The following is a 21,635-nucleotide window of genomic DNA, read 5'->3' on the forward strand; positions in this document are numbered from 1 at the left end:
TACTTTGAGATGTCATAGCAGGTGGACATGGAAGCTACTACTAAGAGTATATTGATACCTTCATTAGGACACAGAACCCACTACATAATTTGGGTGGCCAAGTGCAAAATAAAAAGGGGGGCTTATGGTTCAAAAGTGAAAAGGAGTTATAAATAAGGAAAGGAAGGAAGCTAGAAGTTGTTGGAGTGGAATTAGAAATATCAGTATAAATTCATTTTTAATATAGATAGACATAGATATACACATATATGGAGATAAATATAAATGTGTATATAATTTTGTGTATATATACATGTATTTTCTAGCTCTGTCTACTGAAAGGGCCTGGAAACAAAGAAAACCAAGTAACAATCAGCATACCCAGTGCCTGGATCTTGGTTTCCTAATGGTACTTTACTACAAATGGAACCAGGACTCTTTGGAGACATGGCAGATTCCAGGGCAGGGAAAGTACATGATAAGCTAGGAACGTCTTGTGGTGCTAGAAATTAAGGAAGCGCTCAAAAAAATGATTGGGACATGCTCCAATGGCCAAATATCTGGTACAATTAGAGCAAGAAAATTAATAATAGAAGTAATGGATTATAAAACACAAAACAAATATCCATGAGTTCATACTGATGTGCATATATATACATATATATATACACATACATATTTGAATAAATGAGAGAGAAGTGACAGTATTTATAGAAGAATTCAAATTAATAATTGTAGAAGAAATGATGGGAAAAGAAAATTGCAATTTGGTAAAGACTGTAGTTATAACTATTTTAGGCAAGAATTATCAATGGGTGATAAAGTTAGTGGGTGAAAGTATGATGTGAATGGGATATTTACATAATCTCAAGTATCTTCCCATAGGATAATTATTAAAAACAAAAGGGGAACTGGTAGCTTTTTAGTGGAAAGACCTAGATCTTACCTCAGTGAACAAGGTTAATTTACCAGTAATGGAGCATATCAATAAGTTCATCACTTCCTCATATGATGAAGTGAGAAGGGCACAACATCACTTCTGTGATATACTTCCCCAAATGCATAATCTGAACCATCAGACAACCTTAAATTGAGGGTATTCTATGAGATATCTGACCAATACTCTTCAAATGATTAAAGACCATGGAAGATAAAAATGAGAAATTGTCCCAGGCTAAAGTGGTCTAAAGAAAGATGATATCTAAATGCAATATGTGGTCCTGACTGGATCCTGGACCAGAAAACGGACATTAGTGGGACAATTGATGAAATTTCAATGAGGTCTGTAGGTTTTGACTACTATTGTATCGATGTTAATTTCCTGATTTTGATAATTTTATTGTATTATATAATGGTGTTAACATTTGGAAAAGATGGGGGAAAGATACAACAATTTTGTATGAATTTTTAAATGTTTTTGTAAATCTGAAATTATTTTAAAATGAAAAATTGAGAAAGATAAATAATTGATTAATGGCACAGGCAATGTTTTGTTCATAATGCACTGATAACAGAAAAAGGAGACTACAAATGAATGCATTCATCCCACTGTGTATGTGACTATTTTTAATGATATATAATATACATTGGAAAGAAAGTACACCAAAATATTGAGAGAAATTACCTCTGGGAAGTTGAACTGTAGGTGATTTTTCCTTTCCTTTATCTTTTAATTTATTTTTCTCTCTCCTCCTCTTTTCCCTCTTTCTTCCCTTTCTTGCCTTCATCCATCCTTCCCATCCTCCCTCCTTCCTTCCATTTCTCCTTCCTCCCTCCTTTCCTTCCTTCCTTGTTTTCTTTTTCTTGCCTTTCTTTCTTTTTGCTTTTCTTTGCTTTCCAAACTTTGTATAATCAACATATATTGCTTGTGTAATCAAGGAAATATGGTACAATAATTATGAAATACACAAATTAAAAATGTTGCATATGAAATATTTAAAAATCTCTTATTTTTATTTGAGTACCTGAGAATAGAGATTGTCAAAATAATTTCCTTTACATGTGGTTATTGTTTTCATTTCTGTCTCTCTATTTGTCTTTATCTTAATAAAGTCACAGGTAGCTATAATGAATTCTTGGACCAAGGCCAGGTAAAGATGGCTCTATGGTGAGTCTTTAATTTCTCTTCATAGACTATCCTAATGATCTCTGCTTCTCTTCTCATGGTATTTCTAAAATGCTTACATTCAACTGGGACAACACACACTCATAATGGCAATATATTAAGAAATACCTTTTTTTATTTTTTATTTAGTTTCTGCTTTATAACAAAGTGAATCAGTCATACATATACATCTGTTCCCATATTCCTTCCCTCTTGCGTCTCCCTCCCTCCCACCCTCCCTATCCCGCCCCTCCAGGTGGTCACAAAGCACCGAGCTGATCTCCCTGTGCTATGTGGCTGCTTCTCACTATCTATCTACCTTACGTTTGGTAGTGTATATATGTCCATGCCTCTCTCTTGCTTTGTCACAACTTCCCCTTCGCCCTCCCCATATCCTCAAGTCCATTCTCAAGCAGGTCTGTGTCTTTATTCCTGTTTTACCCCTAGGTTCTTCATGACATTTTTTTTCTTAAATTCCATATATATGTGTTAGCATACGGTATTTGTCTTTCTCTTTCTGACTTACTTCACTCTGTATGACAGACTCTAGGTCTATCCACCTCATTACAAATAGCTCAATTTCGTTTCTTTTTATGGCTGAGTAATATTCCATTGTATATATGTGCCACATCTTCTTTATTCATTCATCTGATGATGGACACTTAAGTTGTTTCCATCTCCAGGCTATTGTGAATAGAGCTGCAATGAACATTTTGGTACATGACTTTTTGAATTATGGTTTTCTCAGGGTATATGCCTAGTAGTGGGATTGCTGGGTCATATGGTAGTTCTATTTTTAGTTTTTTAAGGAACCTCCATACTGTTCTCCATAGTGGCTGTACCAATTCACATTCCCACCAGCAGTGCAAGAGTGTTCCCTTTTCTCCACACCCTCTCCAGAATTTATTGTTTCTAGATTTTTTGATGATGGCCATTCTGACTGGTGTGAGATGATATCTCATTGTAGTTTTGATTTGCATTTCTCTAATGATTAATGATGTTGAGCATTCTTTCATGTGTTTGTTGGCAGTCTGTATACTTCTTTGGAGAAATGTCTATTTAAGTCTTCTGCCCATTTTTGGATTGGGTTGTTTGTTTTTTTGCTGTTGAGCTGCATGAGCTGCTTATAAATTTTGGAGATTAATCCTTTGTCAGTTGCTTCATTTGCAAATATTTTCTCCCATTCTGAGGGTTGTCTTTTGGTCTTGTTTATGGTTTCCTTTGCTGTGCAAAAGCTTTGAAGTTTCATTAGGTCCCATTTGTTTATTTTTCTTTTTATTTCCATTTCTCTAGAAGGTGGGTCCAAAAGGATCTTGCTGTGATTTATGTCATAGTGTGTTCTGCCAATGTTTTCCTCTAAGAGTTTGATATTGTCTGGCCTTACCTTTAGGTCTTTAATCCATTTTGAGCTTATTTTTGTGTATGGTGTTAAGGAATGATCTAATCTCATACTTTTACATGTCCCTGTCCAGTTTTCCCAGCACCACTTATTGAAGAGGCTGTCCTTTCTCCACTTTACATTCCTGCCTCCTTTATCAAAGATAAGTGGACCATATGTGCATGGGTTTATCTCTGGGCTTTCTATCCTGTTCCATTGATCTATCTTTCTGTTTTTGTGCCAGTACCACACTGTCTTGATTACTGTAGCTTTGTAGCATAGTCTGAAGTCAGGGAGCCTGATTCCTCCAGCTCCGTTTTTTGTTCTCAAGATTGCTTTGGCTATTCGGGGTCTTTTGTTTTTCCAAATAAATTTTGAAATTTTTTGTTGTAGTTCTGTGAAAAATGCCAGTGGTAGTGTGATAGGGATTGCATTGAATCTGTAGATTGCTTTGGGTAGTAGAGTCATTTTCACAATATTGATTCTTCCAATCCAGGAACATGGTATATCTCTCCATCTATTTGTATCATCTTTAATTTCTTTCATCAGTGTCTTATAATTTCCTGCATACAGGTCTTTTGTCTCCTTAGGTAGGTTTATTCCTAGATATTTTATTCTTTTTGCTGCAGTGGTAAATGGGAGTGTTTTCTTGATTTCACTTTCAGATTTTTCATCATTAGTGTACAGGAATGCCAGAGATTTCTGTGCATTAATTTTGTATCCTGCTACTTTACCAAATTCATTGATTAGCTCTAGTAGTTTTCTGGTAGCATCTTTAGGATTCTCTATGTATAGTATCATGTCATCTGCAAACAGTGACAGCTTTACTTCTTCTTTTCCAATTTGGATTCCTTTTATTTCCTTTTCTTCTCTGATTGCTGTGGCTAAAACTTCCAAAACTAGGTTGAATAAGAGTGGTGAGAGTGGGCAGCCTTGTCTTGTTCCTGATCTTAGTGGAAATGGTTTCAGGTTTTCACCATTGAGGACGATGTTGGCTGTGGGTTTGTCATATATGGCCTTTATTATGTTGAGGAAAGTTCCCTCTATGCCTACTTCCTGCAGGGTTTTTATCATAAATGGGTGTTGAACTTTGTTGAAAGCTTTCTCTGCATCTATTGAGATGATCATATGGTTTTTCTCCTTCAATTTGTTAATATGATGTATCACATTGATTTGCATATATTGAAGAATCCTTGCATTCCTGGAATAAACCCCACTTGATCATGGTGTATGATCCTTTTAATGTGCTGTTGGATTTTGTCTGCTAGTATTTTGTTGAGGATTTTTGCATCTGTGTTCATCAGTGATATTGGCCTGTAGTTTTCTTTCTTTGTGACATCCTTACCTGGTTTTGTTATCAAGGTGATGGTGGCCTCGTAGAATGAGTTTGGGAGTGCTTTTCCCTCTGCTATATTTTGGAAGAGTTTGAGAAGGATAGGTGTTAACTCTTCTCTAAATGTTTGATAGAATTCGCCTGTGAAGTCATCTGGTCCTGGGCTTTTGTTTGTTGGAAGATTTTTAATCACAGTTTCAATTTCAGTGCTTGTAATTGGTCTAGTCATATTTTCTATTTCTTCCTGATTCAGTCTTGGCAGGTTGTGCATTTCTAAGAATTTGTCCATTTCTTCCAGGTTGTCCATTTTATTGGCATAGAGTTGCTTGTAGTATTCTCTCATGATCTTCTGTATTTCTGGAGTGTCAGTTGTTACTTCTCCTTTTTCATTTCTAATTCTATTGATTTGAGTCTTCTCCCTTATTTTCTTGATGAGTCTGGCTAATGGTTTATCAATTTTGTTTATCTTTTCAAAGCACCAGGTTTTGTTTTATTGATCTTTGCTATCATTTCCTTCATTTCTTTTTCATTTATTTCTGATCTGATCTTTATGATTTCTTTCCTTCTGCTAACTTTGGGGTTTTTTTGTTCTTCTTTCTCTAATTGCTTTAGGTGCAGGGTCAGGTTGTTTACTCGAGATGTTAAAGAATACCTTTTTGGTTTAAAAAAAAAGTGCAAGTTTTATCTTTTCATGTAAATTATAGATGCTTATAAAATAATTAAAATATTAATATATACTTAACTGAAAAATAGGTTTCAATTAATACCACTTATCCAAGGTCTTCATGGTTCTTATAATGTGGTTGCTTTAGACTTTAAGTATAGTTCTTGAAAGTGTAATGTTTCTTCAAAGCCCAGAATGAAGCCAATTTGTCTAATTTCAAATCCCAACTTCAAACCTCAATATCTGTGTGACCTTGAACAAGTTACTTAACCTGTCTGTGCCTTAGTTTCTCATATGCAAGATGAAATAATAATATAACCTATCTCTTAGGGTCATTTTAGAAGGAGATGAATGATTAAACGTAAGTCACACATGGTAACTACACAGTAAGTGTGAGCTATTGTTCTTTCTATTATACAAACTGGGGTCCTGCTCAAAGGTGACCTCCAAATGATAGAGCAACCCTATCCTTACATCAATCAAAATATCTTCGCTGTAATTTTTACCTAACTTTGTATATTAGAATTAGCCACATTTACAGAATATCTTCGTTCTAAAGCTGTATTGACATATTTAACATATCTTAACATTAAAAATGAAATGCTTGATATTAATTTAGGACTTACAGTTGAGAAGAGGTTTTCCATAAATTATCGGATTTCAGTTTAAGCTTCACACTTTGTTACACCCTAAATAATAGAGTGCCTAGCCTGTAGGTGTGCTAGTTACCCAAAAGAGTTCTGTACATTCAAACTCCAAGTTGCAGTTAATTAACTTAATTAATTTTTCATCAGAATTTGATCCCTAAAGCCCCATTTTGGTTGTAATTTCTTGTAGTGTTCTGAGCGAACCAATGAAACACAAAAAAAATCTCATAATTTTCCAGCTGTGACTTTTATCCTTGTATAACAAGAGACAACCAAACAAAATGTATAGCTAATAGATAATAAGTTACATGAAAAGTGGAAAAAATGACAGAGAATAGGGTTGGCTGATGTTGAACATAGGTAAAGAGGAAGGGGCACCCCAGGGAAAGGGGAGAAGATAGAAGAAATCAATAAATGAGGAAGAGGTAAGAGAACAGAAAATATGTGGATGGGATTAAAAAAAAAAGAAAAGGTTAGAGAGAAAGATTTCTCAGTCAATAGAGCCAAAAAAATGAGGGAAGAGTATGGGGTTCCAAGACTCAGCTCATGTGGAAAGAGAAAGAAGAGGCAATGTTCCTTTAAAAACATATGGAAGTGCTAGAATAAAAAAATTAAATAACCTAAAAATAATAACAAGTGAATCTGCATTTGCTTGAAATCAGTTACAAAACCAATGCAAAAGTGGTAGGGCTGATACCCAAATGGTCAAGGGATTGGGGTTCTAGAAGGTCTCGTAGGGGCTGGAGAAGTGGGCTCTGAAGCTTGTGAAGATTTACAAGGATGGACAGCATGCCTCGGGGCTGCTCAGGGTAAGGACCTGCAGAAAACTCAGTACTCCTCACTCCCCCACCTCTTCCTGTAAAAAGGTAAGGGGATTTGTTGTATCTATCTCTTAAGAGAAAATGTCACTGAGGGGAAATTGGAATCCCAGGCATACCTTACACATAGGTATGGAGAGATAATGCACATATCCCACATGGCTGTGAACCACATGGCAAAAATTCAGTGTAGAAATTGGTCCAGGATCATTGAAGCCCTTGAAATTCCCTGAATAAACAAGCCAAAAACATCTCTGAAGTGACATTTTCACAACTTGAGGGCCTCCTATTGAAAATAATAAATAAAATAAATAAATAGAATTTCAACTAAACAAAAATTGCTAATGCACAGCAAATAAAGTAACATGAGAATTGTCAGGTAGAATGAAGAGCAGAATGACCTAACTAGATATAATATTTGAAGTAAGAATACTAAAAATGATTAAAGAGTTAAAAGAAGCAATAAAACCATAAGCAAATGACAGCAACAAGGAAGAAGCCTGAATTTAAAGCCCAAAAGTTCCTGGGATTGGTCAAGTTCACCAATAAGTAGTTGAAAAACTGGTGTTGAAATTCTCTGAGCTTTAATTTTCTCATGGAACTGCTGATATATTTATCTCATGGTGTTTGCATAAAAGATTGTGTGAGGAAATGCATGTAAAGTTCCTAGATAATTATAAGTGCTCAGTAAATATCAGTGTTTATCTTAGTTCCCATTTATGAAAGAAAAAGTTAGATGTTGAAGCTCAGTCTACTGTTTATTTGCAATTCTGAGTACCAAGATCTGTTTAGTGTACATTAAGTTTTGAAACACGATTTCCTACTTAGTAGGATTGTAAGTAAATAGTATGGAATAGGACATCTATCAAGATATGCAGTTAACCTAACAACAGTAGCATATACCAATTTTCTGTCCATCCATATATGTAATATCTTCAGGGACATGTAGAACATAGTCCAAATGCTTCTCTCAAGCATGACCTTCTCTAAGGGATAGGGCATAAGAACAGCACCATCTCTTTTTTCAGATAAGCCTTAGAAACATTTTTGTCAAGTTTGAAATATATCTTTTTCAGATACTGATTAGAATTTCATTATGTTTACAAGTAATTTAAACGGATACCTTTATAACATCCCATCTTTTCATCCAGAAATCTGGTATATCTCTCTCCTTTTATTTACCTTTTAAAATATTCTTCCTTTGTGAAGTTTTGTGATAACTTTCATAAATATTTCTTATAAAATTAATTCCTATATATTTTAGACATTGGTTGCTATAGAGACTCACATCTTAGATATTAGGTATCCAAGGAAACTTTTTATTTCTTTATATTTCACATCTAACATATACCATTTTTTATTTTACATGCTTTTAAGTTTAATTTTTTGCCTTGCTTTTTTTAGGTAGATAGTGGCATATTCTGGATGCCTTCCTTTACAAATTATTTCTACTATTATTTATCACACTGACAAGAAGTTTCAAATAGTATGGCATGATAAGTGGAGAGCATAGAACTTCTTGTCCTGTACATGTTGAAGAAGTATCATTCTACATTTAATTTTCTAAAGATGACAATTTCTTTGGTATCTTTTTGTCATTTTTGCAAATGATAATTTAGTTTTCTCTCTTTTAACATATTAAAGAATTTTGTTACTAAAATTCCTACTTGGAACCAGCCTTTTCTTGCTGTATATAAATTGATTATGAAGTACAGTTCTTTTAGTAATATTCTGAAGATCATGTCCTTGTGTTTTGGACAACCTCAAAAGGTCATACCATAGTTCATGTGCATGTGTTTATGTGTTACTTTGTGAGGTCTAAGTTTGAAGGCTAAATTTACTATCCTGAGAATAATATGTTTCTTGACAGTTTGAAGTAATGCAACTGTAAAACTGTACTGTAAGCTGTGAAGGCAAGGATATTTTCTGTGATAAACACAACTCAGAGGCTTATAGAGATATGCATGGAGTAGGTAAAGGCACAGCATAAACACAAAACATTATTAATTTTACTAAAATAATTTTTTTCTGTTGAGGAATCTGTACCTTTATATTTAAACAAATATGGATATTGACTGAAGTAAAAATGCTCAATTGTATTCTGCTGTCAATGGCCCTTAGTGGAAAATTTTAAAATGCTCTGGCCTACTTGATCTGTTAAGCTGTTTTTACTATGCCAGTTTTTCATTCCACTTATTTTCAATGTTTTAAAAAATTAAAAAATTTTTGCTTTATGTATTTTAAGACTGATATCTGGCAGAATCTTAGGATCTTAGAATACTTTTCATTTTGATGATCCCCTTTAGTCATTCATTTTATATATTTTCATAAATAGTCATTATTATTTTTGTCATTGTTGATATTGTTATTTGTTTACAGTCAATGCTTTTGCAAGATTCTCTTGCTTTCCAATGCCTTTGACTTAACTTCCCTGCCTTCCTTTCAGTTGTATGTACTTCTTTTAGATATACCGCTGATCCTTGAACAATGCAACGGTTGGGTTGCCGAGCCTCCATGCAGTTGAAAATCCAAATATAAACTTATAATAGGCCCTCCACATATAGGGCGACTGCATATATATAGGTTCCTCCATATCTACAGTTTTGAATCCGCAGGTTCAACCAACTGCAGATGGTGTAGTACTGTAGTTTTTACTATTGAAATAATCCACGTATAAATGGACCCACACAGTCCAACCTGTGTTATTCAAGAGTCAGCTGTATATCCTCTCAGGATGCTTCCAGTAAGAACTTGTAAAAGGTAAGCTCCTTCTGCCTCTCTCAAGATGTCTATTTCTCTTTTGGTCTGAAGCAAGTTTACGTAGGTATACTGTGCTAAGTTCAACATTTTGAAGATAAGGCTCCAGCCTTTACTGTTGTTGATAAAAATTTCTGCTTTCAATCTAATTGTACTTCACATGCAGTCACCATCTTGTTTTTATTCTTCGGAAATTTTAAACAAATGTTTGGATTTGAATGTATTTTAATTTATCCAGTACATTTTTCCTTGTGTTTTGTTAATTTGAAGAATTTGTTGTGGAAATTTTCAGGCATAATTTTATAAAATATTCTCTTTCATTCGTTTTTTCTCTTAGCTCTATTGAGATATTATTAAAATATAACATGTGAGTTTAAGAGGTACAGTGTGATGATTTGATACATGTGTATATTGCAAAGTGAGTATCAGTATGAGATTAGTTAACACCTACGTCCCCTTACATTATTACCATTATTTTGTGTGGTGATAACATTTAAGATCTACTGTCTTAACTTTCAAGTGTATAATACTCTGTTGTTAACTGTAGTCACCATCTTATATTAGATCTCCAGAACTTATTCATCTTATAGCTGGAAGTTTGTACCCTTTGACCAACATTCCCCTACCCCTCAACTCCTGGCAACCACCATTCTGCTTTCTTTCTATGAGTTCAGCTTTTTTAGATTCCATATATAAGTGAGAACATACAGCATTTGTCTTTCTCTTCTCTGACTTATTTCACTTGGCTTATGCCCTCAAGGTCCAACTGTGTTGTCACAAAAGGCAGGATTTCCTTCCTTCTTATGGCTAAACGATATTCCATTGTATATGTATACCATATTTTCTTTGTTTATTCATCCATCAGTGAATACTTACTTGTTTCTGTGTCTTATCTATTGTAAATAACACCGCAATGGACATGAGGGTGCAAATATCTCTTTAAGATAGCGATTTTGTTTCCTTTGGATAAATACCCAGAAGTGGAATTGCTGAATTATATGGTAGGTCTATTTTTACTGTTTTGAGGGGCCTCCATTCTGTTTTCCGTATTCGCATCAATTTACATACCCACAAACAACACACAAAGGTTCCCTTTTCTCCACATCTTCAGGAACACTTGTTTCTTATTTTTTTGATGAAAGCCATTTTAACAGGTGTGAGATATCTCATTGTGGTTTTGATTTACATTTCCTTGATGATTAGTGATGGGCATCTTTTCATGTACTTGTTGGCCACTTGTATACCTTCTTTGAAAAAAAATGTCTATTCAAATCCTCTTCTCATTTTTTAATTGGATTTTTTTAAACTATGGAGTTGTATGAGCTATTGATTTGTATTAACCCTTTATCCCACAGATGGTTTGCAAATATTTTCTCCCATTTCCTAGATTTCCTTTTCTTTTTATTGATGATTTCTTTTGCTGTGCTAAAATATTTTAATTTGATGTAGCCCTACTTGTTTATTTTTGCATTTGTTGCTTACACTTTTGGTGTCATATCCAAAAAGTCATTGCCAAGACTAATGTCAAAGAGCTTTTTTCTGTTTTCTTCTAATGGGTTTATAGTTTGGAGTCTTACATTTAATTCATTAATCCATTTTGCATTAATTTTGTGAGTGTTATAAAATATGAGTTGAATTTTATCCTTTTGCCTGTGAATATCCAGTTTTCTTAACACCATTTATTGAAGAGACTAAGCTTTCCGCATTGGGTATTCTTGTCTCCCTTATCAAATATTCATTCACTGTATATGCTTGGGTTTATTTCTGGACTCTTGATTCTTTTCGGTTGGTCTATGTGTCTATTTTTATGCCAGTACCAAACTATTTTGATTACTTTTGGTGTCTATCCAAAAAATCATAGACATTTTAGGATTATTTTGCCCTTCTGTAAAAAAAATGCCATTGGAATCTTGATAGGGATTGCATTGAATCTATAAATGGCTTTGAGTATGGACATTTTAACATTAATTATTCCAATTCATAAAACATGGGATATCTTTCCACTTGCATGTGACTTCTTTAATTTCTTTGATCAAGCTCTTGTAATTTTCAGCATACAGATTTTTCACCTCTGTTTTGTGCTGATCCCAGCCTATTGATAGTGTTGCTCTTGGCTAGAAATACGAGGGTTGGGTGCTTATCTGGGCCTGAGGCAAGCTCCCCGTAGACTTTTCCCCTTTTGGAACTGATGTTGTGGCTAGACCAGCCCTTGTGGTTATTATTATGACTGCAGGATGCCCTCAGCTGTTAACATCAAGACACTGTGAAACAACAGGGTTTATTACTCATAGGTCTTGGAGAGTATGTGGCATACCTGAGGCCACACAGTGAGGCCTCAGGTGGAATGAGGGCAGGTGGGGAGAGAGAGAACACACACACTAAGGTCTGGGAGCTCTGCTTTTATTGGGGTCAATAGTGGGGGCCTGTGGTTTCGTAGGATCATTCTTTATTGGTGAATTTAAAGCATAAGATCAGGAATTAAAGTTCAAGAAGAGAAAAACAGCCAACAGTCAGTTATCTAAGTGAATCAAAGATCTCTAAAACAAGCAAACTTTGGTGCAGTAGGGGTGAGGTGGATGTGGTGTGAAGCCTGGCTCTTACCTAGTCATGTGGCTGGCAGTGTGTTTAGTCAAGAGAGCTGTCTTTGAATTGGATTCCTTAGCAATCAGAGCTTAAGTTAGGCACTTGCATTATGATAAAAAAAAATAAACAAAAAACTGTCAGACACTTACACTACCACCTCCTTGGTTAAATTTATTCCTAACTATTTTATTATTTGTGATTCTGTTGAAATGGGGTTTTTTATTTCTTTTTCAGATAGCTTGTTGTTAGTACATAGAAACACAGCTGATTTTTTTATGTTGATCTTTGTGTCCTGCAACTTTTTTTAAATTCACTTTTTAGTGTTAACAGTGTTTTGGTGGCATCTTTCAGGCTTTCTGTGTATAAGATCATATCACCTGCAAACAGACACTTTTACTTCCTCTTCTCCAATTTGGACACCTCTTATTTATTTATTATTTTTCTTACATAATTGCTCTGGCTAGAACTTCCAGTACTGTGTTGAACAGGAGTGGTAAAATGAGCACCCTTGTCTTGTTCCTGATCTTAGTAGGAAAGCTTTTAACATTTAACCACTGAGTGTGATGTTATATATGACCTATTATGTTGAGCTCTGTTCCCTCTATACCCACTTTGTTGAGAGTTTTTGTCATAAAAGTTTATTGCTTTTGCTGCATCCCATAAGTTTTGGTATTTTGTATTTTCATTTGTTTCAAGATAATTTTTTATTTCCCTTCTGATTTCCTCTTTGACCCATTGGTTGTTTGGGAGTGGTTGTTTACTTTCCACACATTTATTATGTTTTCAGTTTTCCTCCTGTTACTGATGTCTAGTTTCATACCATTGTGGTTGGAAAAGATACTTGGTATGATTTCAATCTTGTATTTGCTAAGGCGTGTTTTGTGTCCTAACATATAATCTATCTTGGAGGAAGCTACAGGTGCACTTGAGAAGAATATGTATTCTGCTGCTGTTGGGTGAAATGTTTTATACATGTCTGTCAGGCCCATTTGATCTAAGGTATAGTTCAAGTCCAACGTTTCTTTACTGATTTTCTGTCTGGATGATCTTCCCATAGTTTAAGTAGGGTATTGAAGTCCCCTACTATTATTGTCTATTTCTCCCATTCTGTAGTGTTTGCTAAATATATTTAGGTGCTCTGATACTGGGTGCATATATATTTATAATTGTTATATTCTCTTGATGAATTGATCCCTTTATCATTATGTATCTGTCTGTTGTTAAAGTTTTTGACTTAAAATCTACTTTGTCTGATATAAATATAGCAACCTTCTCTCTTTCGGGTTCCATTTGCTTGGAATATCATTTTCCATCCCTTCATTTGGAGCCTATTTGTGTCCTTAAAGCTAAAATGAGTTGCTTGTACACAGCATAAAGTTGGGTCTTATTTTTTAATCCATTCAGCCATTTATCTCTTTTGATTGGAGAAGTTAGTGCATTTACATTCAAAGTAATTTTGATAGGCATGGATTAACTATTGCCATTTGTTTATCTGTTATGTAGCTGTTTTGTAATTTCTTTGTTCCTTCTTTTTTCTGTGACTCTTCTTTTGTGATTTTATGATTTTTTTAATAGTGGTATGTCTTAATTCTTTTCTTAGTATTTTTTATATATCTACAATAGGTGTTTGCTTTGTGGTTGCCATTAGGCTTACAGAAAACGTATTATATTTACAACAATCTATTTTAAGTTGATAATAACTCCAAACACATACTAATATTCTACAATTTTCTATCTCCTTATCTATTTTGTTTTTGATTTCACTTTTCATCTATATATACTGCATATCCATTTACAAATTACTGTTTCGTAGTTATTTTTAATAATTTTGTCTGTAACTTTCATACTAGACTTGTGATGTACCCACCTTTGTTACCCACCTTCTCTTTGATTTTATTCAGTTTTATTAGGTGTCTTGGAGTTAGATTGTTTTGAGTTGAAATTTTGAGGTGACTTATTACCTTCATGAACTTGGATATTGAAAATATTGAAATATGTCCCCAGATTTGGGAAGTTTTTATTATTTCTTTTCATATTTTTTAGTTTAATTTCTATATTGAAAATTTTTTTAACATCTTTATTGGAGTACAGTTGTTTACAATAGTGTGTTAGTTTCTGCTGTATAACAAAGTGAATCAGCTATACATATACATACATCACCATATCTCCTCCTTCTTGCATCTCCCTCCCACCCTCCCTACCCCACCCCTCTAAGTGGACACAAAGCACCAAGCTGATCTCCTTGTGCTATGTGGATGCTTCCCACTACCTATCTGTTTTACATTTGGTAGAGTATATATGTCAGTGCCACTCTCTCACTTCGTCCCAGCTTACCCTTCCCCATCCCCATGTCCTCAAGTCAGTTCTCTATGTCAGCATCTATATTTCTATCCTGCCCCTAGGTTCTTCAGAACCTTTTTTTTTTAGATTCCATATATATGTGTTAGCATATGGTATTTGTTTTTCTTTCTGACTTACTCTGTATGACAGACTCTAGGTACATCCACCTCACTACAAATAACTCAATTTCATTTCCTTTTATGGCTGAGTACTATTGCATTGTATACATGTGCCACATCTTCTTTATCCATTCATCTGTTGATGCACATTTAGGTTGCTTCCATATCCTGGCTATTGTAAATAGAGCTGTAGTGAACATTGTGGTACATGACTCTTTTTGAATTATGGTTTTCTCAGGGTATTTGCCCAGTAGTGGGATTGCTGGGTTGTATGGTAGTTCTATTTGTAGCTTTTTAAGGAAGCTCCATACTGTTCTCCATAGTGGCTGTATCAATTCACATTCCCACCAACAGTGCAAGAGAGTTCCCTTTTCTCCACACCCTCTCCAGCATTTATTGTTTGTAGATTTTTTGATGATGGCCATTCTGACTGGTGTGAGGTGATACCTCATTGTAGTTTTGATTTGCATTTCTCTAATGATTAATGATGTTGAGCATCCTTTCATTTGTTTGTTGGCAATCTGTATATTTTCTTTGGAGAAATGTCTATGTAGGTCTTCTGCCCATTTTTGGATCGGGTTGTTTGTTTTTTTGATATTGAGCTGCATGAGCTGCTTGTAAATTTTGGAGATTAATCCTTTGTCAGTTGCTTCATTTGCAAATTTTTTCTCCCATTCTGAGGGTTGTCTTTTTGTCTTGTTTATGGTTTCCTTTGCTGTGCAAAAGCTTTTAAATTTCATTAGGTCCCATTTGTTGATTTTTGTTTTTATTTCCATTTCTCTAGGAGGTGGGTCAAAAAGGATCTTGCTGTGATTTATGTCGTGGAGTGTTCTGCCTTTGTTTTTGCTAAGAGATTTATAGTGTCTGGCCTTACATTTAGCTCTTTAAGCCATTTTGAGTTTATTTTTGTGTATGGTGTCAGGGAGTGTTCTACTTTCATTCTTTTACATGTAGCTGTCCAGTTTTCCCAGCATCACTTATTGAAGAGGCTGTCTTTTCTCCATTTTATATTCTTGCCTCCTTTATCAAAGATAAGGTGACCATATGTGTGTGGGATTATCTCTGGGCTTTCTATCCTGTTCCACTGCTGTATATTTCTTTTTTTGTGCCAGTGCCATACTGTCTTGATTACTGTAGCTTCGTAGTATAGTCTGAAGTCAGGGAGCCTGATTCTTCCAGCTCCATTTTTCTTTCTTAAGATTGCTTGGCTATTCGAGCTCTTTTGTATTTCCATACAAATTGTGAAATTTTTTATTCTAGTTCTGTGAAAAATGCGATTGGTAGTTTGATAGGGATTGATCTGTAGATGGCTTTGGGTAGTATAGTCATTTTCACAATGTTGATTCTTCCAATCCAAGAACATGGTATATCTCTCCATCTGTTTGTATCATCTTTAATTTCCTTCATCAGTGTCTCACAGTTTTCTGCATACAGGTGTTTTTTCTCTTTAGGTAGGTTTATTCCTAGATATTTTATTCTTTTTGTTGCAGTGGTAAATGGGAGTATTTCCTCAGTTTCTCTTTCAGATTTTTCATTGTTAGTGTATAGGAATGCAAGAGATTTCTGTGCATTAACTTTGTATCCTGCTACTTTACCAAATTCATTGATTAGCTCTAGTAGTTTTCTGGTAGCATCTTTAGAATTCTCTATGTGTAGTATCATGTCATGTGCAAACAGTGACAGCTTTACTTCTTCTTTTCTGATTTGGATTCCTTTTATTTCTTTTTCTTTTCTGATTGCTATGGCTAAAACTTCCAAAACTATGTTGAATAATAGTGGTGAGAGTGGACAACCTTGTCTTCTTCCTGATCTCAGTGTTTCACCATTGAGAATGATGTTGGCTGTGGGTTTGTCATATATGGCCTTTATTATGTTGAGGTAAGTTCCCTCTATGCCTACTTTCTGGAGGGTTTTTATCATGAATGAGTGATGAATTTTGTTGAAAGCTTTTTCTGCATCTTTTGAAATGATCCTATGGCTTTTCTCCTTCAATTTGTTAAAATTGTGAATCACATTGATTGAATTGCATATATTGAAGAATCCTTGCATTCCTGGGATAAACCCCACTTGATCATAGTGTATGATCCTTTTAATGTGCTGTTGGATTCTGTTTGCTAGTATTTTGTTGAGGATTTTTGCATCTATGTTCATCAGTGATACTGGTGTATAGTTTTCTTTTTTTGTGGCATCTTTATCTGGTTTTGGTATCAGGGTGATGGTGGCTTCGTAGAATGAGTTTGGGAGTTTTCCTCCCTCTGCTGTATTTTGGAAGAGTTTGAGAAGGATAGGTGTTAGCTCTTCTCTAAATGTTTGATAGAATTCGCCTGTGAAGCCATCTGTTCCTGGGCTTTTGTTTGTTGGAAGATTTTTTATCACACTTTCAATTTCAGTGCTTGTGATTGGTCTGTTCATATGTTCTATTTCTTTCTGGTTCAGTCTTGGAAGGTTCTGCTTTTCTAAGAATTTGTCCATTTCTTCCAGGTTGTCCATTTTATTGGCATAGAGTTGCTTGTAGTAATATCTCATGATCCTTTGTATTTCTGCAGTGCCAGTTGTTACTTCTTTTTTCATTTCTAATTCTATTGATTTGAGTCTGCTCCCTTTTTTTTGTGATGAGTCTGGCTAATGGTTTATCAATTTTGTTTATCATTTCAAAGAGCCAGCTTTTAGTTTTATTGATCTTTACTATCTTTTCCTTCATTTCTTTTTTTTTTATAAATTTATTTATTTTTGGCTGAGTTGGGTCTTTGTTGCTGCGCACGGGCTTTCTCTAGTTGCAGTGAGTGGGGGCTACTCTTCGTTGTGGTGCACGGGCTTCTCATTGAGGTGGCATCTCTTTGCAGAGCACGGGCTCTAGGTGTGCAGGCTTCAGTAGTTGTGGCTCGCGGGCTCTAGAGTGCTGGGTCAGTAGTTGTGGCACATGGGCTTAGTTGTTCTGCGGCATGTGGGATCTTCGCAGACCAGGGCTCGAACACATGTCCCCTGCATTGGCAGCTGGATTCTTAACCCCTATGCCACCACGGAAGCCCTCCTTCATTTCTTTTTCATTTATTTCTGATCTGATCTTTATGATTTCTTTCCTTCTGCTAACTTTGTTTTCTTTTTCTTATTCTTTCTCTAATTGCTTCAGGTGTACATTTAGGTTTTTTATTTTAGATGTTTCTTGTTTCTTAAGATAGCATCATATTGCTATAAAGTTCCCTATTAGAACTGCTTTTGCTGCATTCCATAGGTTTTGGGTCATTGTGTTTTCACTGTCATTTGTTTCTAGGTATTTTTTTATTTCCTCTTTGATTTCTTCAGTAATCTGTTGGTTATTTAGTAGTGTATTGTTTAGCTTCCATTTGTTTGTATTTTTTACAGTTTTTTTCCTGTAATTGATATCTAGTCTCATAGCATTGTGGTCAGAAAAGATACTTGATATGATTTCAATTTTCTTAAATTTACCAAGGCTTGATTTGTGACCCAGGATAGGATCTATCCTGTAGAATGTTACATTTGCACTTGGGAAGAAAGTGTAATCTGCTGCTTTTGGATGGAATGTCCTGTAAACATCAATTAAGTCCATCTTGTGTAAAGTATCATTTAAAGCTTGTGTTTCCTGGGCTTCCCTGGTGGTGCAGTGGTTGGGAGTCTGCCTGCCGATGCAGGGGATCCAGGTTCGTGCACTGGTCTGGGAAGATCCCACGTGCCGCGGAGCGGCTGGACCCGTGAGCCATGGCTGCTGGGCATATGCGTCCAGAGACTGTACTCCGCAACGGCAGAGGCCACAACAGTGAGAGGCCCATGTACCGCCAAAAAAAAAAAAAAAGCAAGCTTGTGTTTCCTTATTTATTTTCATTTTGGATGATGTGTCCATTGGTAAAAGTCGTGTGTTAAAGTCACCTACTATTATTGTGTTACTGTCAATTTCCCCTTTTGTGGCTGTTAGCATTTTCCTTATGTATTGAGGTGCTCCTATATTGGGTGCATAAATATTTACAATTGTTATATCTTCTTCTTGAACTGATCCCTTGATCTTTATGTAGTGTCCTTCTTTGCCTCTTGTGATAGTCTTTATTTTAAAGTCTATTTTGTCTGATATGAGAATTGCTACTCCAGCTTTCTTTTGATTTCCATTTGCATGGAATATCTTTTTCCATCCCCTCACCTTCAGCCTGTATGTGTCCCTAGGTCTGAAGTGGGTCTCTTGTAGACAGCATATGTATGAGTCTTGTTTTTGTATCCATTCAGCCAGTGTATGTCTTTGGTTGGAGCATTTAATCCATTTACATTTAAGGTAGTTATCAATATGTATGTTCCTATTCCCATTTTCTTAATTGTTTTGGGTTTGTTATGTAGGTCTTTTCCTTCTCTTGTGTTTCCTGCCTAGAGAAGTTCCTTTAGCATTTGTTGTAGAGCTGGTTTGGTGGTGCTGAATTCTCTCAGCTTTTGCTTGTCTGTAAAGGTTTTAATTTCTCTGTCAAATCTGAATGAGATCCTTGCTGGGTAGAGTAATCTTGGTTGTAGGCTTTTCCCTTTCATCACTTTAAATATGTCCTGCCACTTTCAGAGTTTCTGCTGAAAGATCAGCTGTTAACCTTATGGGGATTCCCTTGTATGGTATTTGTTGTTTTTCCCTTGCTGCTTTTAATATTTTTTCTTTGTATGTAATTTTTGATAATTTGATTAATATGTGTCTTGGTGTGTTTCTCCTTGGATGTATCCTTTATGGGACTCTCTGCCCTTCCTGGACTTGATTGACTATTTCCTTATTCATATTAGGGAAGTTTTCAACTATAATCTCTTCAAGTATTTTCTCAGTCTCTTTATTTTTCTCTTCTTCTGGGACCCCTATAATTCGAATGTTGGTGCATTTAATGTTGTCCCAGAGGTCTCTGAGATTGTCCTCAATTCTTTTCATTCTTTTTTCTTTATTCTGCTCTGTGGTAGTTATTTCCACTCTTTTATCTTCCAGGTCACTTATCCGTTCTTCTGCCTCAGTTACTCTGCTATTCATTTCTTCTAGAGAATTTTTAATTTAATTTATTGTGTTGTTCATCATTGTTTGCTCTTTAGTTCTTCTAGGTCCTTGTTAAACATTTCTTGCATTTTCTCCATTCTATTTCCAAGATTTTGGATCATCTTTGCTATCGTTACTCTGAGTTCTTTTTCAGGTAGACTGACTATTTCCTCTTCATTTGTTTGGTCTGGTGGGTTTTTACCTTGCTCCTTCATCTGCTGTTTATTTCTCTGTCTTCTCATTTTGCTTAACTTACTGTGTTTGGTGTCTCTATTTCACAGGCTGCAGGTTCATAGTTCCCGTTGTTTTTGGTGTCTGCCCCCAGTGGGTAGGGTTGGTTCAGTGGGTAGTGTAGGCTTACTGGTGGAGTTGTCTGGTGCCTGTGTTCTGGTGGATGAGGCTGGATCTTGTCTTTCTGGTGGGCAGGATCATGTCCGGTGGTGTGTTTTGAGGTGTCTGTGAACTTATTATGATTTTAGGCAGCATCTCTGCTAATGGGTGATGTTGTGTTTCTGTCTTGCTAGTTGTGTGGCATACGGCGTCCAGCACTGTAGCTTGCTGGTCGTTGAGTGGAGCTGGGTCTCAGCGTTGAGATGGAGATGTCTGTGAGAGCTTTTGCCGTTTGATATTACACGGTGCCAGGAAGTCTTTGCTGGACCAATGTCCTGAATTCGGCTCTCCCACATCGGAGGCTCAGGCCTGATACCCAGCCAGAGCACCAAGACACCCTGTCAGCCACATGGCTCAGAAGAAAAGGGAGAAAAGGAAGGAAGGGGTAGAGGGAGGGAAGGAGGAAAGGAGGAAAAAAATAAAGTTATTAAAATAGAAAAAAGATATTAAAGATAAAAAAAGTAAAAAAAAAAGAGAGAGAAAGAAAGAAGAGAACAACCAAACCATAAAAGAAATCCATCAGTGATAACAAGTGCTAAAAACTATACTGGAAAAATAAAAGAAGGACAGTCAGAACCCTAGGACCAATGGCAAAAGCAAAGCTATACAGACAAAATCACACAAAGAAGCATACACATACACACTCACAAAAAGAGAAAAAGAAAAAAATATATATATATATAAAAAATTTAAAAAGAGAGCAACCAAATCAATAAACAAATCTACCAATGATAATAAACTCTAAATACTAAACTAAGATCAACATAAAACCAGAAACAGATTAGATGCAGAAAGCAAACCCCAAGTCTACAGTTGCTTCCAACATCTACCGCCTCAATGTTGGGATGGTTTGTTGTCTATTCAGGTATTCCACAGATGCAGGGTACATCAAGTTGATTGTGGAGATTTAATCCACTGCTGCTGAGGCTGCTGGGAGATATTTCCCTTTCTCTTCTTTGTTCCCACAGCTCCTGTGGTTCAGCTTTCGATTTGGCCCTGCCTCTGCGTGTAGGTCACCTGAGGGCATCTTTTGGGAAGTCTGTGGTCTTCTGCCAGCCTTCAGTAGCTGTTCTGAAGGAGGAATTCCACCTGTAGATGTATTTTTGATGTATTTGTGGGGAGGAAGGTGATCTCCATATCTTACTCCTCTGCCATCTTGAAGACCATTCTTTTTTTTTTTTATTAGTTTCTGCTTTATAACAAAGCGAATCAGTCATACATATACATCTGTTCCCACATCCCTTCCCTCTTGTGTCTCCCTCCCTCCCCATCCCACCCCTCCAGGCGGTCACAAAGCACCGAGCTAATCTCCCTGTGCTATGAGGCTGCTTCCCACTATCTATCTACCTTATGTTTGGTAGTGTATATATGTCCATGCCTTTCTTTCGCTTTGTCACAGCTTATGCTTCCCCCTCCCCATATCCTCAAGTCCATTCTCAGTAGGTCTCTGTCTTTATTCCTGTTTTACCTCTCTGTTCTTCATGACATTTTTTTTCTTAAATTCCATATATATGTGTTAGC

The sequence above is a fragment of the Mesoplodon bidens genome (genome assembly GCF_964165515.1).
Source record: "Mesoplodon bidens genome assembly, chromosome: 12".
Lineage (NCBI taxonomy): Eukaryota > Metazoa > Chordata > Mammalia > Artiodactyla > Ziphiidae > Mesoplodon > Mesoplodon bidens.